The sequence below is a fragment of the Arvicola amphibius genome, chromosome 5, assembly GCF_903992535.2.
Source record: "Arvicola amphibius chromosome 5, mArvAmp1.2, whole genome shotgun sequence".
NCBI classification, from domain to species: Eukaryota; Metazoa; Chordata; class Mammalia; order Rodentia; family Cricetidae; genus Arvicola; species Arvicola amphibius.
The window spans coordinates 108,765,782-108,779,132 of NC_052051.1; the positions used below are offsets into that span (position 1 = coordinate 108,765,782).

Consider the following 13,351-nt stretch of genomic DNA (forward strand, 5'->3'; position numbering starts at 1 on the left):
ATTCAGAGAGCCAGTGCCATTTGGCCAAACTTAAGCAAGTGGGAGATTTAGAAGGAACTCTTTGGCTGAGTTAGCCTGTAGTTTTAATATTTGTAGATTTTTCTGTTGTTGTTGTTGTTGCTGTTGTTTTGAGACAGGGTTTCTCTGTAGTTTTGGAACCTGTCCTGGAACTCGCTCTATAGACCAAGCTGGCTTCCAACTCACAGAGATCCACCCAGCCTCTTAAATGCTGGGATTAAAGGCTTGTGCCACCACTGCCCGGATTTGTAATTAGATTTTTAAAAATATGTACAATATATTTTGTTATGGTCTGCCCTCCTCCAACTCTTTCCAGATCCTCTACTAGAGTTTTTTTTTTTAGTCTTAGTATTCCATTTAGATTATTATATTTTGTTTCTGTTGAATGTAAACAATAGTTGTAACATTTTCTAAGCTGTGAAAAGGTAGGACAGGTATGTATTGGGCATGAGGGAGCATCAAGACACATTGTATATGTGTGTCAAATTGTCAGAAAATAAATAAAACTAAAAAAGAATTTAAAAAAAGAAAAAAGATCAATCCAATTATACCTTCCCCTTACCCAGATTCATCTTTCCATATAAACCCCAGATCCCTTTTACTCAGAAAAGGATACAATACAAAAATCATAAAACACAGTTTGACAAGAGACAACTGCATACCACAACAGTTTCCTGTTGTCCTGTGTTTGATCCCTGGGTACCACATGTGGAAGGAAAGAACTAACTTCCCCAAGTTATCCTCTGACCTGCATACATACCCATACACTGAACACAAGCATACCTACACACACACACACACACTAAATACATACATACATATATAATATAGATGATAGATGGATGAATGAATAAATAGATGATAGGTAGATAGATAGATAGATAGATAGACAGATATAAAATAGAAGAAATGTGTTTATTAAAAAATAGACATTAAGAGGGATTGGAGAGTAACTCAGCAGTTAAAAGCTTTTGGTGCTTTTGCAGAGAACCTAGGTTCAGTTTCCAGCACTCACATGGTAGTTCACAATTATTCTTAAGTCTAATTCCTGGGGATCTGACACCCTCTTTTAACCTCCTCTGGCACTAGGTGCACATACAAACACATAGGTAGAATGCTCACATGCATAAAATAAATATTTATTAAGTTTAGAAATAGACATGTAAAACTTCATTTAGAGAGCAAAAGGCTGGAGACATGTACTGAGAAGTAAGCCTACAGAAATTTCTCTTCACTCTGGTGCACAAGATGAGAGATTCTGGGAGGATGGTGATTATGTTTGGATATGAGATTCTAAAAAGCATGAAGGTGGGCTGGAATCGGCCCACTCCTGTTTGCTGACCTACTTCCCTGGAACATGGACTGTGAGGCCAAGATAAGCCTGCATTCAGGAGGACCAATGATCTTGATCTCCATCATTCTAGGAGCCAGAGCAGTGATCTCCTGTGTCCTGTCAGCCATGTCTGGATATATAGTTGTGCCACTAGACAGAGCTGTGCTGGCACAGAGGTCTTTGTGTATATCAATATCACACTTCATAATCGAATTGACTATGATTTCGTGGATGCTGCAGGATTCCATACCCAGGAAGGAAAACTGGAAGACAGCGTCAAGGCCCTGGAACTGTTCGTTGCCAATAGTGATGATGGGTCTGTCAGACCTCGCATAGCTTTGCTCTGGGGAGGAAAGGGATGCAGCAGTGATCATCTCTAGGTTCAACTGTTGTGGGTCTAGGATTGCTCAAATTCACCATGACCTTGAATAAATTTTAATAAGAAGAGAAATTATTAAATAGTGATGCTGGATACTCATGGCACCAGGACTGCAAATGGCAATGCTCTCAGGATGCAGCAGCTAGCCTCATCAGTCCAACTATTATAAAATGAAAAAACCACAGGATTATATGTATTCTGTCTACATATAGGCAGGGTCTAATGTCTTGCAGTTGTCCTAGTCACTAAACAGATTAAACAAGTTTGATTAAAAACAGAAATAGAAGTTAGTCATATGACCTACTATCTTGCTAAAACAGCAAATTTTACAAGATGGGTCGATTTAAGAATAGTCTTCAATGTTTGGGGGGAAAGAGAAGTGGATTGCTAGGGTACAGACTGAACAAACTAGGGGCTTACATGTTAGAGGTATTTTTTGCTTTTTGGTCTCTCAAGCACAGTAAGTCTGAACTTTAAATGTCATGCTACCCATCACAGCAGCATACCACAGCTTCTCCTTGATGCCAGACATGACTTCCCTCTTGGCGATGGTGTTGAAGTTGTGGCTCTGTTCATTCAGGATCTTCATGAAGTAGTGTCAGGTCCTGGAGAATCAGGTCCAGATGCAGGATGGCATGAGGGAGAGCATAGTCCCCATAGATGGACACAGCGAGAACGAGACCATCTTCAGAGTCCATCACAATGTCGGTGGTTTAACCAGAGGCATAGAGGGACCACAGGGCCTGGAAGTCTACATACAGGGCTGGCATGTTGAGGGTCTCAAACATGATTTGAGCTATTTTTTTCACAGTTTATCTTGAGGTTTGGGGGGCCTTGGTGAACAGCATTGAGTGCTCCTCAGGGGCCACATGCCACTTGTAGGAAATATGGCACCAGATTGTCTCCACGTCAATCCCAGTTGGTAAAAGTGCCATGTTTGATGGGGCACTCAGAGTCAGGGTGATGACTCTTTTGCTCTGGGCCTCATTGCTTATGTAGAAGTCCTTTTAGCCCGTGCCCACCACCATGCCCTGGTGCTGCGGGTGGACAAGATTGAAGGGGAGATGGCCCTGGGAACATCATCACCCCCAAAGCTGACAAATCATATGTTGGAACCGATGTAGACAAGGAGCACAGGGATATGGTCATCCATGGTCTCCTGGTGGTTGGTGTGGACCCGCAGCATAGGAGCCACATGGAGCAGCACTCATTTCACTCTTACCTGTACATAACATCTCTGAGTTAAAGGCCATCCTGGTCTACAGAGCAAGTTCCAGGACAATGAAGGCTACATGGAGAAACCTTGTCTTGAAAAACAACAAATAAACAAATAACTATTTTTTAAAAGCTGAATATATTACTGTCTTTGTATTTAGTAGTAAATGTGTTGAATTAAATGGGCATTTATTTTTAAAGGCATAAAAATGTTAATGTAAATGCTTTCCTTACTGGGGAAAAAAATAAACCTGGGCTAATAGCCCTTTCATGTTTGCAATTTGCAGTTACTGTATCTGAACAAGAAGAGGGAAATTGTGCCTCTTTCATAAGTACTGTCTATATTAATTACCTTCCTTGATGCTTTAATTTAAAAAGCCAACTAAATCAATTAATTTAACAAAAGGTGGGGTTATTTTGACTCACAGTTTAAACGAGTAGTGTCTGCCATGGCAAGAAAGTCATGGAGAAACAAGTAGCATAGGAGTGTGTTAGCACGTATGGGTTGGATCTCCAGTGCTGTTGCAAATGCTGTTGCCTCTGGCACTAGCTCTGCCCATTGGCATGCATTTTTAAAGACTCCCAATCCAGCACCTGGCATCTGCTGCTTCCTCTCACCAGTGCTGAAGCTCTGATCCAAATACCTCTGAAGGATAATCCAGTCTCTTGTCCCTTTGACTTGGAGATTTGGAGGGATAAGAAGTTAAAGCGAGGGTAGCAAGAGGCAGCAAAGATCCACTTCAGTTAGGGAATGCCATCTACCTTGAGCATAAAGCCATAGGGAGCAAAGGGCCTGCAAACCCATGTGTCCAGGGGAGCTTCATTTTCCTGTGTTCAGTTTCTGAAGGAAAGCAACTGCGGAGCATGTACAGTTCATCTCTTCAGGGCTTCTTTGCCTGTTCCTGTACATGTTTAACCTCGAGTTTCTTCTGGAATAGGAACCATAGATCATCACAAGAGAGTGTTTCATCAACAATTTAACACTCGTCTCACTGTGTTATAGACAGCCATTTTAGTTCATTAAACCAGGAATGGTATTAGAAATACAAAAGATATTGTTTCAGAGATTTGCTCTCCACATCCACAGGTGTATTGTATTATGCGGTGAGAGTGTGTATGTGGGTGTGAGTGTGTATGTGTCAGAGGGTATGACTGTGTCTACGAATGAGTGTATCCATGAATGAGTGTGTGAGTGTGTACAGAAGAAAAGGGGAAAGGGGGAAGAATTCACACAGCCAGTTCCTCCCTAAGGCATGGAAATAGCTGAATTTCATTATTTCAAAATGTCACTTTTGCCACGATGAAAGTAGGTTCATATTCAGGACAAGCCCATCTGTGAGGCAAGTCTTCCTTTGGGGCTGTGTGCTCATCTGTTTGCTCTGAAAAAAAAAGGCACTCCCACTTCCTGTGAGGGAACCTGCTTCTCTAGCAATGCCTTCTGGGTCAGCCACCTCAGAGCCACTAGGTAACTGGAAAGCAAACATTGCTTGTTTCTCATTGAACACACCCAAGTGCTTTCTTCCCCTGCAATGAAAGGCTTAATTTGGAGCCAAGAGACTGTGAAACCCAGGGTTTTAAAATAGATTACTTCTTTGTTTTGGTTATTTAGAGAGGACATATGTTTCAGCTCCTGGGTAAATTACAGGCTCTTAAGGCTTCACAGAGCAATTTCGTTTTGAAGCAGACTTGAAAGGATTTCACCTTTTTTTTCTCCTGGGCTCCCTCTCATACTATCTGATGAAAACCAGCAGAGGATAGCGTGCATTTACTTCTTCCCAAAGCCAGTCACATGTGTAACACGAATCCAAGCCTGAGTCTTAGCCTCTGTGGTTCTCTTCTGCGTTAGCAGAACACGAGAGTGCCAAGAGTGCCTGGGGAGGTGTGGGTCTGAGGACAGAACACTGTGCCTACCTTCACCAGTGCCAAGAAGTGGATAGAATCCAAGGGAAACTGAATCCTAAGCCTGTGAAAAAAGAAAAACCCTGCACTGTCCCAGCAGAGCTGTCATGGTTTAAGACACAAGAAGGTGACAAGAAGAAATCTCTGGTCCTATTCTACATGATACAAATAAGGAAGACTCAAGGGAATCCAAAAAGTCAGTTGTCTGAAAAACAGCAATGGGTAAAGAGAAACTATGTCTACTTTTAAAGTAGAGGCTGAGAAACATTGGGGCTGGGTAACATAGAGCCATATTGGATGTTTTACATTTTTGTTTGATTTTTATGAATTGACATTTTCTCAGATTTTTTCCTCCTAAATGTTATATGGTTCATCATGCTCAATCATTCTTGCAGCTAAAAGCACCCTGGAGAATCTGTTCTCTCTGCCCCAGATGCCCTCCCACTCCTAACTAATCATCAATCCCTTCCCTAGATGTTATGTGTACATTAAAAATCAGCTTCTCAACAAAATCTCTCTTAGGTTCTTTCACAAACCTTGGAGAAGTTACTCTCTGAGACTTCTGATGAGTTCCTACATCTCCAAAATCAGCAAGTGGAAACAATCTTTAATACCATCTCTGTTTCCGGTTCTTCAATTCACTTCCAATCCCCATGCCTCCCTTGGTAATCTCTACCTTGTTACACTATGCACGCCCACTTCGAGCACTTGTGCTCCTAAATCAAGATATGCTTATGAGCAGCACACACTGTCACTACTAAGCCTTCCACCAGACTTCAGATATTGTTTAATGTTTGTTCCTTGTGGCATGAATGTTTAAGGTTCCAAAAGTTTCTGCAGTAAACAAATGCTATAATCAATTTTGTGATTAGTTTTAAAAGATATAGTATGTGTGAAAATGAAGCTGAATATTTTGTTTTACCTGAAGAGGCAGAGATAAAGAAATCTCTGCCTATAATACCTTTAAATTTTAGCCAAAATACTGCTTTGAATAAATGAGTAATTAGCAAGTGGTTAAAACTGTCTTCCAATGGAGGATGAACTGGTATTTTTGTCGTAGAGACACTTCATTAAGGGCTATGCATCTATTCTGTATAGTGGAGTCACACAGGGAATAAAAGAATGAAAGTGACATCTTAGACATGTGTTCACCATGATGTAATGTATTAAAGATGTAATGTCAGTTTGTGGTGTTTCAAGGCAGTAAATATTTAAAAGCGGACATCAGGTGAGAAGTTTTATGTTATTTCAGACCCTGGAAGGCACTGGGGGGGCCCTGATTTGATCATTTTTTCCTTTCTTATTTCCTAGCCGTGGTGTGCCATCTGGCCATAGTCCTGAGAGGTATGAAGACAATGGACCATGATTGCAACCTTCCAAACAATAAGAGAAAAATGAAACTTTGCTCTTTGTTGCTTGAATTACTTCAGGAATTTATTAAAGTAATAGATGGCTAATGTACCAACTTATCATCCAACATTTAATGGAAAGAAAGGAAAATAATATCAGAATACCAAACACTCTGAAGACGCTCTCTAATGGACACAGAACAGCACAAGTGAATCTGGAGTCCTTGGACAAACCAGCACAGCCGTCAGACATGGAGTGCAAGGCACTGCCTCTGCTAGGCTCTGTGTCAGAAGCCCGAGCTCAAGCTGGCCTCTGCCTATGAAGATTTGTGAGCTCCAGGCAAGTCTCTCCTCTTCTGCGGTTTCAATTTTACCATTAGGAGAAACAGAAAAATGTGAGCCAGATAACTTCAATTTTTTTATGACTTAAGCTGAAATAGGCTTTAAAAATGGTTATGTTCTTTATGTCTAAAAATCCTCAAAGATAACTGTGAAAACTAAACTATGAAACAACAGTTCACTGTACAAATTGGTCTTTAAAGAAGAAAGAAGTTTCTTTTAAAAAGCAAATTCATAATTTTATCTTCACACAATTTGACTATCAAGAACCAAAAGAAGCCAGAATCACTGAGGTGATGCTAGAGTAAATACCACGGATAATTAATGAAGAATTTCCTAGTTACAAAGGACAGTCATTGAAAATGACCGTGACTTTACAACTCTTCCATTAACCATAGAACTAGTGACCAAGCTCTGCCTGCACCATGAGAGCTTCTGATGGGTGGGAAACAGACGAAAACCGCAGGGAGCTGGGCCGAAGTGTAACTGACAGGACCACCTAGGTGAAGGTACGACTTGAAGGGGACTTTGCCTAATGGATTCCTGCATTTCCTTTAGAGCTAATTACTTTGTATCCTAGATTTTATTTTTTAATATTTTAAAATTTTCATTAAATTATAATTACACCATTCCTCCCCTTCTCTTTCCTCCATCCAACCCATCTTGCGTCTTCTCACTCCAATCGCTCCCATCTCTCCCCCTTACCTTTTGTCCTTTAGATCAAGAAACTATTCATTAAGAAATAAGCGCAGCATTACCTGATGACTCCCAACTGTAATTTGAGCATTCAGGAAACAAAGCAGACAGATTGCCACAAGGTTGAGACTAGCCTAGGCTACAGAGTCTTATCCTGCCTCAAAAAAAAAAAGCAAGGGAGAAAACAAGAGAGTAAGAAGCAATCCGCTTCACATTAGCAGCCCATCCTTTCTCTCTCTGCTTCCTAGCCTTTACCTCATTCCGGCAGCTGTGCCTCTTGCCCAGCTGTTCAGTCCCTCGGGCTGTAAAGCAGAATACCGTGCAACTGCTTTTGTTTTTTTAAGCAGTATGTAAAGTCTTCTATTCTGAGCAACGAGTTCTTTAAAATTCCAAATCCATTATTCATCTAGAAATAAAACAATTGCAATTCATCACTAAGGCATACATGAATCTTTGGAATTTGCAAAGCACCTAATCAGAACTTTTGTGTAACGAATTAATAAAATACTGAGGATATGACCATCTATGGATTTACAGATTTCATTAGCTTTTACATTCTAGAGGTCATCTTGCCTGAGAGATACTAAGTGCCCTGAACATCACAAAAACTAAGGCAAGAAGTAAATTTGTCTAAATTAACTCACATAGTATTTCTGATAATAAAGTATTACTCCTCGTCCCCCTCATAATGCTTCAAATTTCCAGCTGCTTATTTTCATTTTTGCTTATTAATCTCTTTTGTTGGAATCTTCTCTTTCTACAAGTAACCTAAAAATTTCCTAATTTTATTTACTTGTATTCTGCCCATAAACCAATAAAGAATTTTGCCAGAACTTTCTAAGATTAAATGTCTCATTTGGTGGTCTGCATGTCTCTGATGAGTTTTTCATTTCCAACAGCGGGGACGTACAAGTGGTACATGCCATTCCATTTTTGTCTTCTAAAGCTCATATTTACTAGAAACATGCAAATGGGACTTAGAATACATAGAACAAATGTACAGTCACGAGTATGGTAGATACCACATTCATTTGAGGACAGTCTTGCTTAAGTGTTATAATATAAAAATCTCATTATCTTGAACTCAAATCCTCTCTCCCTCTTATGGGAAGCCCTGGTATTGTTCCTGATAAGGGGAGTGTAAATTAAATAGGTGTCTGTACACATGAATAGGTCAACATCAGAGGACAAGTCTGGATACACAACCCTGGCCCAGCACTGCATGTCAGTGCAAACTGCACAGCAAATGTAACATGTGTCACAATTCACCTTTCCTTTACTCAATTCTGCTTCCTACCTTCTTCTCTTCATAGGCGAGTCCTGGTATTTTGCAACCTACTTTTGCTTTGGCATCTAGAAATAGGGACCTCCCCCCCCCCACAACTATCCAACCTGGTCTAAAACGCTGTTCTGTAAAGATGGTTTAAAAGAGCAGAAAAGCCAGGAGGTGATAGCGCATGCCTTTAATCTCAGCACTCTGGAGGCAGAGGCAGGCAGATCTCTGTGACTTCAAGGCCAGTCTGGTCTACAAGAGCTAGTTCCAGAACAAGCTCCAAAGCTACAGAGAAACCCTGTCTCAAAAAAAAAAAAATGAACAGATAAGTTGACACCACATTTCCAAAAGCAAGCTATGAGAGTCTCGCATATTAGGATCTACTCTCTAGAAGCACAATTTTGCCATTTTATTCTATGTGCTAACTTTGCAGATTAGAATCATCTAAAATCATTAAGTCCTATACTTTTAGTGTTTGATTATTGTTTAATTTACTTCAAAAGAATTTCTCTTTCCAGATGCAGTTTCTATCCTTCCTATGAGACACAATCACACAACAAACTATGTGTTCCTTGTCTCTTACACTTTTTCTATCCCCTCTTCCACAATTATCCCTGAGCACGAGATTCAGAAATGGTGTTGAAGCTGCTACTGGTCTCCACAACTCTGTATTTTGATTGGGTGAGTTTTGATTCTATTACTCATTATAACTAAAAGCTGTGTTTTATAGCACTAAAGCAAAGAACAATTAAAAATAAAAAGGGTATATTTATAGTAGCTGTGACATAAGCATAAATATCATGATATTAGTTTTCTAAACCCATTATTTCTCTATTCTATACCCATACGTTTTTTTTCTTTTTCAAGCTCCCTCTTTAGCTGTAGTTACTTTTTGTTTTATGTTTAAATGTTTTAGCCCATTGTTTATGTCTAGTGGTCAAGAGGATTTTTATGAAGGTCTCCCAACAAATGAGAATTCTAAGTTACTATTTCTACACAGCTGGGATAATTATAACAAATAGTGCCAACATTTAGCAAACCATACCAGGTATGGCCAGAACTTGCTTTAGGGAATAGAAACATGAGATGGTACATAAGAAAACTGTTATTATTATATTTTATTTTGTCATGTTTTGTAATTATCTTCCAGAAGCCAACAGGAAGAAAATTGAAGTGCTGTTCTCTTTCCCTCACATGAAGGAAGTCATAATCTGTGTCTTGAATGCTAAATCCCATATCACCTTCTTATGCATCTTCTTTCTTCCTAGTTTGCTGACATTTTTCTCAAAGCACAAATCCTTGGTTTACTGAATTAAAATACACAAAGAGAAAAAATAAATCTATTATTTTCACCTTTTCTCTGAGTATATAGGTTTATTTTTTATTGAAAATAGATTATTTTCTCATACAATATGTCCTGATTATGGTTTCCCCTCCTTCTACTCTTCCCAGTTCTTCCCACCACCACCCCTCTTCTCCAGATCCACTCCCTTTCTGTCTCTTCTTAGAAAAGAACAGGCTTCTGCAAGACAATGACAAAACACGACAAATAAAATATAATAAGAAGAAGCAAAAGCTTTGTTATAGAAGTTGGACACAGCAGCCCAACAGGAAGAAAACAGTCCCAGGAGCAAGCAATAGAGTCAGAGACCCACTCATTCTCACAGTCAGAAGTCCCATAAAAATACTAAGCTGATAGCCATAATATATACACAGAGAACTTGGTGTAGAGTCATGTACACCCTGTGTGTGCTGCTTCCATCTCTGTAAGTTCATATGCACTTTGCTTACCTGATTCAGAAGCCTGTTTTCCTGGTGTCTTACATCCCCTCTGACTCTTGAAATCTTTCTGCCCCCTCTTCTGTGAGATTCCCTAAGCTCTAGGGAAAGGTTTGGAGACTTCCAATTTAAACTCTCTCTGTCTCTCTGTCTCTCTCTGTCTCTCTCTCTCTGTCTCTCTCTCTCTGTCTCTCTCTCTCTCTCTCTCTCCCTCTCCCTCTCTCTCTCTCTAATGTCTGGCTGTGGGTCTCTGTATCTGTTCCTGTCTGCTGCCAGAGGAAACCTCTCTGAAGATGACTGGATAAGGCATTGATCTATGACTATAGCAGGAATATCATTAGGAATCCTTTTATTGATTTGTTTATTTGTTTGTTTCTTTTAGACCAGTCAAGTTGAGTTTTATTCTAGACCTCTAGGCTGTCTAGCCTCTGATTCTTAGTTACCCAAGCCGTGTCATGTATGGGTTTCTTCTCGCAGAGTGGGTCTTGAGTCAAACCAGACATTGGTTGACTCTCACGGGTTCTGTGCCACCATTGTCCTAGCATATTTCGCAGGCAGAACAGATTATAGGTCAAAGGTTTGGGGCTGGGTGTACACATTTCTCTTTCAGTAGCCTGCAGAGTACCTTCCCACATCAAAGAGACTAGAACATAGGGTAAAGGCTCCATGTTGGTACCAGCTCAACTTCTCCATATTCAATAAACTGTGTGGATTGAGCCCACTGGTCCAATCGGGCCCATTGTCAGTTTACAGAAAACAACCTTTTGTACCCTTTGTTTTAGCATCAGTTTGGGTTGTTTGGGAATTTTCACAGACCCCCTTGGCTAACAGCTCAATTGAATGCAACCCAGTCCCCACCTCTGCTTGAAGCCCTGCTTGACTACAAAAATGAGTTGAGATTCTGTTTTCCCCATTACTGTGAGTCCTCACTAGAATCACCCTCATAGATTGTAAGAAGTTTCCACCATACTAGGTTTCCACATCTCCCTCAACCACCCCCAAGTCCAGCCATCTCTCCCAGCATAATCTCCCTCCCCTCCATGCCATCTCCCTCCATACATGATCCCTATGACTCCCATTCCCACCCACCCCCAGGCCACCCATGAAATCTATTCTATTTCCTTTCCCCAGGGAGATCCATTCACAAGCCAGTCCCCGAACTTTCCTCTTTACCTAACCTCTCTGGGTCTATGGCTCATAGCTTGGTTATAATTTACATAGCTACTTATAAGTGAAAACATACCATATTTGTCTTTCTGGATCTGGGTTAACTCACTCAGGATGGTTTTTTTTTTCTAGTTCCATCCATTTGCCTACAAATTGCATGATGCCATTTTTCTTTTTTTTATTTCCTTGCTGTACTTTTATTTGTGTAAGCTAAATACAAACATCGCCTCTGTTTTAGCTTGCTTTAACAATAAAAGTGAGAAGTGCTTTGTCTGCACTTCTCAAGCTCAAATGCCTAAGGTATCCTGGTACTCCACTCCTGACTTTGGAATGTCTTTCGATAAGAGGAGCCTTGCTAGCCACAGAGCAGATGAACAGAAGACCAGGCTATGGATGGAGAGGGTTAGAGATAACCTACAGACAACCTCTGAGAGTGAGATAAGTGACACTGGAAACTACAGTGGAAACCCCTGGGATATTGGAGATGCTCAGGGCATGGGACATCTACTAAAGAAAGATGCAGACAATGAGTGTCACCAAAAGAGAGGTTTTTTGGCTCTACCTAGCAAGGCCATAGAGATGTGTCTACTTAGGCCTTTGGAGTTCACATACTACACTGCGCTCTAGATCCCTGATGTGAGCTACAGGACTGAATGTTTGTCTGTTGGGGTTTAGCCTTGCTTGGGTCCACCATTCCTCCCTTTTTTTAATGGTATATTTTTCCTGTGCTACTGTCTCTTAGGAAAGCACAACTTAAAAAAGAAAAGCATTTACAGAGAATCACAGATAAGATTTTGAATTTGAACTTTTGAACAATGCTCAACTAAGACCAAGACTATGGGATTTCTCGAAGATAAACAATGGATTTTTAATTGCAAGATGGACATTAGCCTTTAGGAGTGCAAGGCCATTATTTGTATATAGTGCTTGCCCCTCCATGCCCTAAGGTTCATGTATCAAAGGCCTGGACACCAGCGGGTTAGGAAATAGGAAGTGGGGCCTAGCTGTATGAAGTCAGTCTCACAGGGTCTCCTTAGATACTAAAAACTGTCCAGGGTCCCTCTCTGTCATTCCTTCTGCTTCCTTTCCCTCAAGAGGTAAGTAGCCCCTGTCATATGTTCCCATTTTCACTGTGTTCTCTCTCAGTATAGCCCCATGATCAATAAAGTCAAGGAGAAAGGACTGAACCCTCTCAAACCAGGAGGAATATAGACTGTTTCTTGCAAACCTTGTTTATCGCATGTACTTTTAGCTATAGCTAAAGCTGAAAGTTAAAAGTTAACTAATACATCAGTTGCTGTGATGCCTTCAGCTCTGCATTTTTTGCTTAAATTTCCTTTCTTTATCTGGATCTCCAGTGCTTCCTTATGAATGTTGGAGTTCTTTCTGGTTCTGTGAAGAATAGCAATGATGGTTTTTTTAATTTTATTTTTTTTAAAAAGAAAACAAACTATCTTTTAAGACTCTAAGCAGTAGAAGAGAGGGTGCTCAAACTGCCCTTGCCCTGTAGTCAGATTGATGAATATCTTAAATGTCACCATAGAATCTTCATCCAACAACTGGTAAAAACAGAGACAGAGAACCACAGTGTAGCACTGGGCCAAGCTCCCAAAGTCCAGTTGAAGAGTGAGAGGAGTGAGAATGTGAGCAAAGAGGTCAAGACCATGATGTGGACATGCACTGAAACAGCCTACCTGAGCTAATGGGAGCTCAACAACACCAGCCAGACTAGGAAGGAACAAGCATAGGACCAAATTAGGCCCTCTGAATGTGAGTGACAGTTGTATGGCTGAGACAGACTGCGAGGCCACTGGCAGTGGCACCATGATTTATCCCTACTGCTTGTACTGACTTTTTAGAACCCATTATCTTTGCATGGATACCTTGTTCAGCCTAGATATAGT

At 40.5% G+C, this 13,351-nt stretch overlaps 1 pseudogene; it reads right to left on the reverse strand.

Moving 5' to 3' along the window:
* Nucleotides 1–1,291: 1,291 nt before the first annotated feature.
* On the reverse strand, nucleotides 1,292–2,883 carry LOC119815311 (annotated as a pseudogene).
* Nucleotides 2,884–13,351: the final 10,468 nt, after the last annotated feature.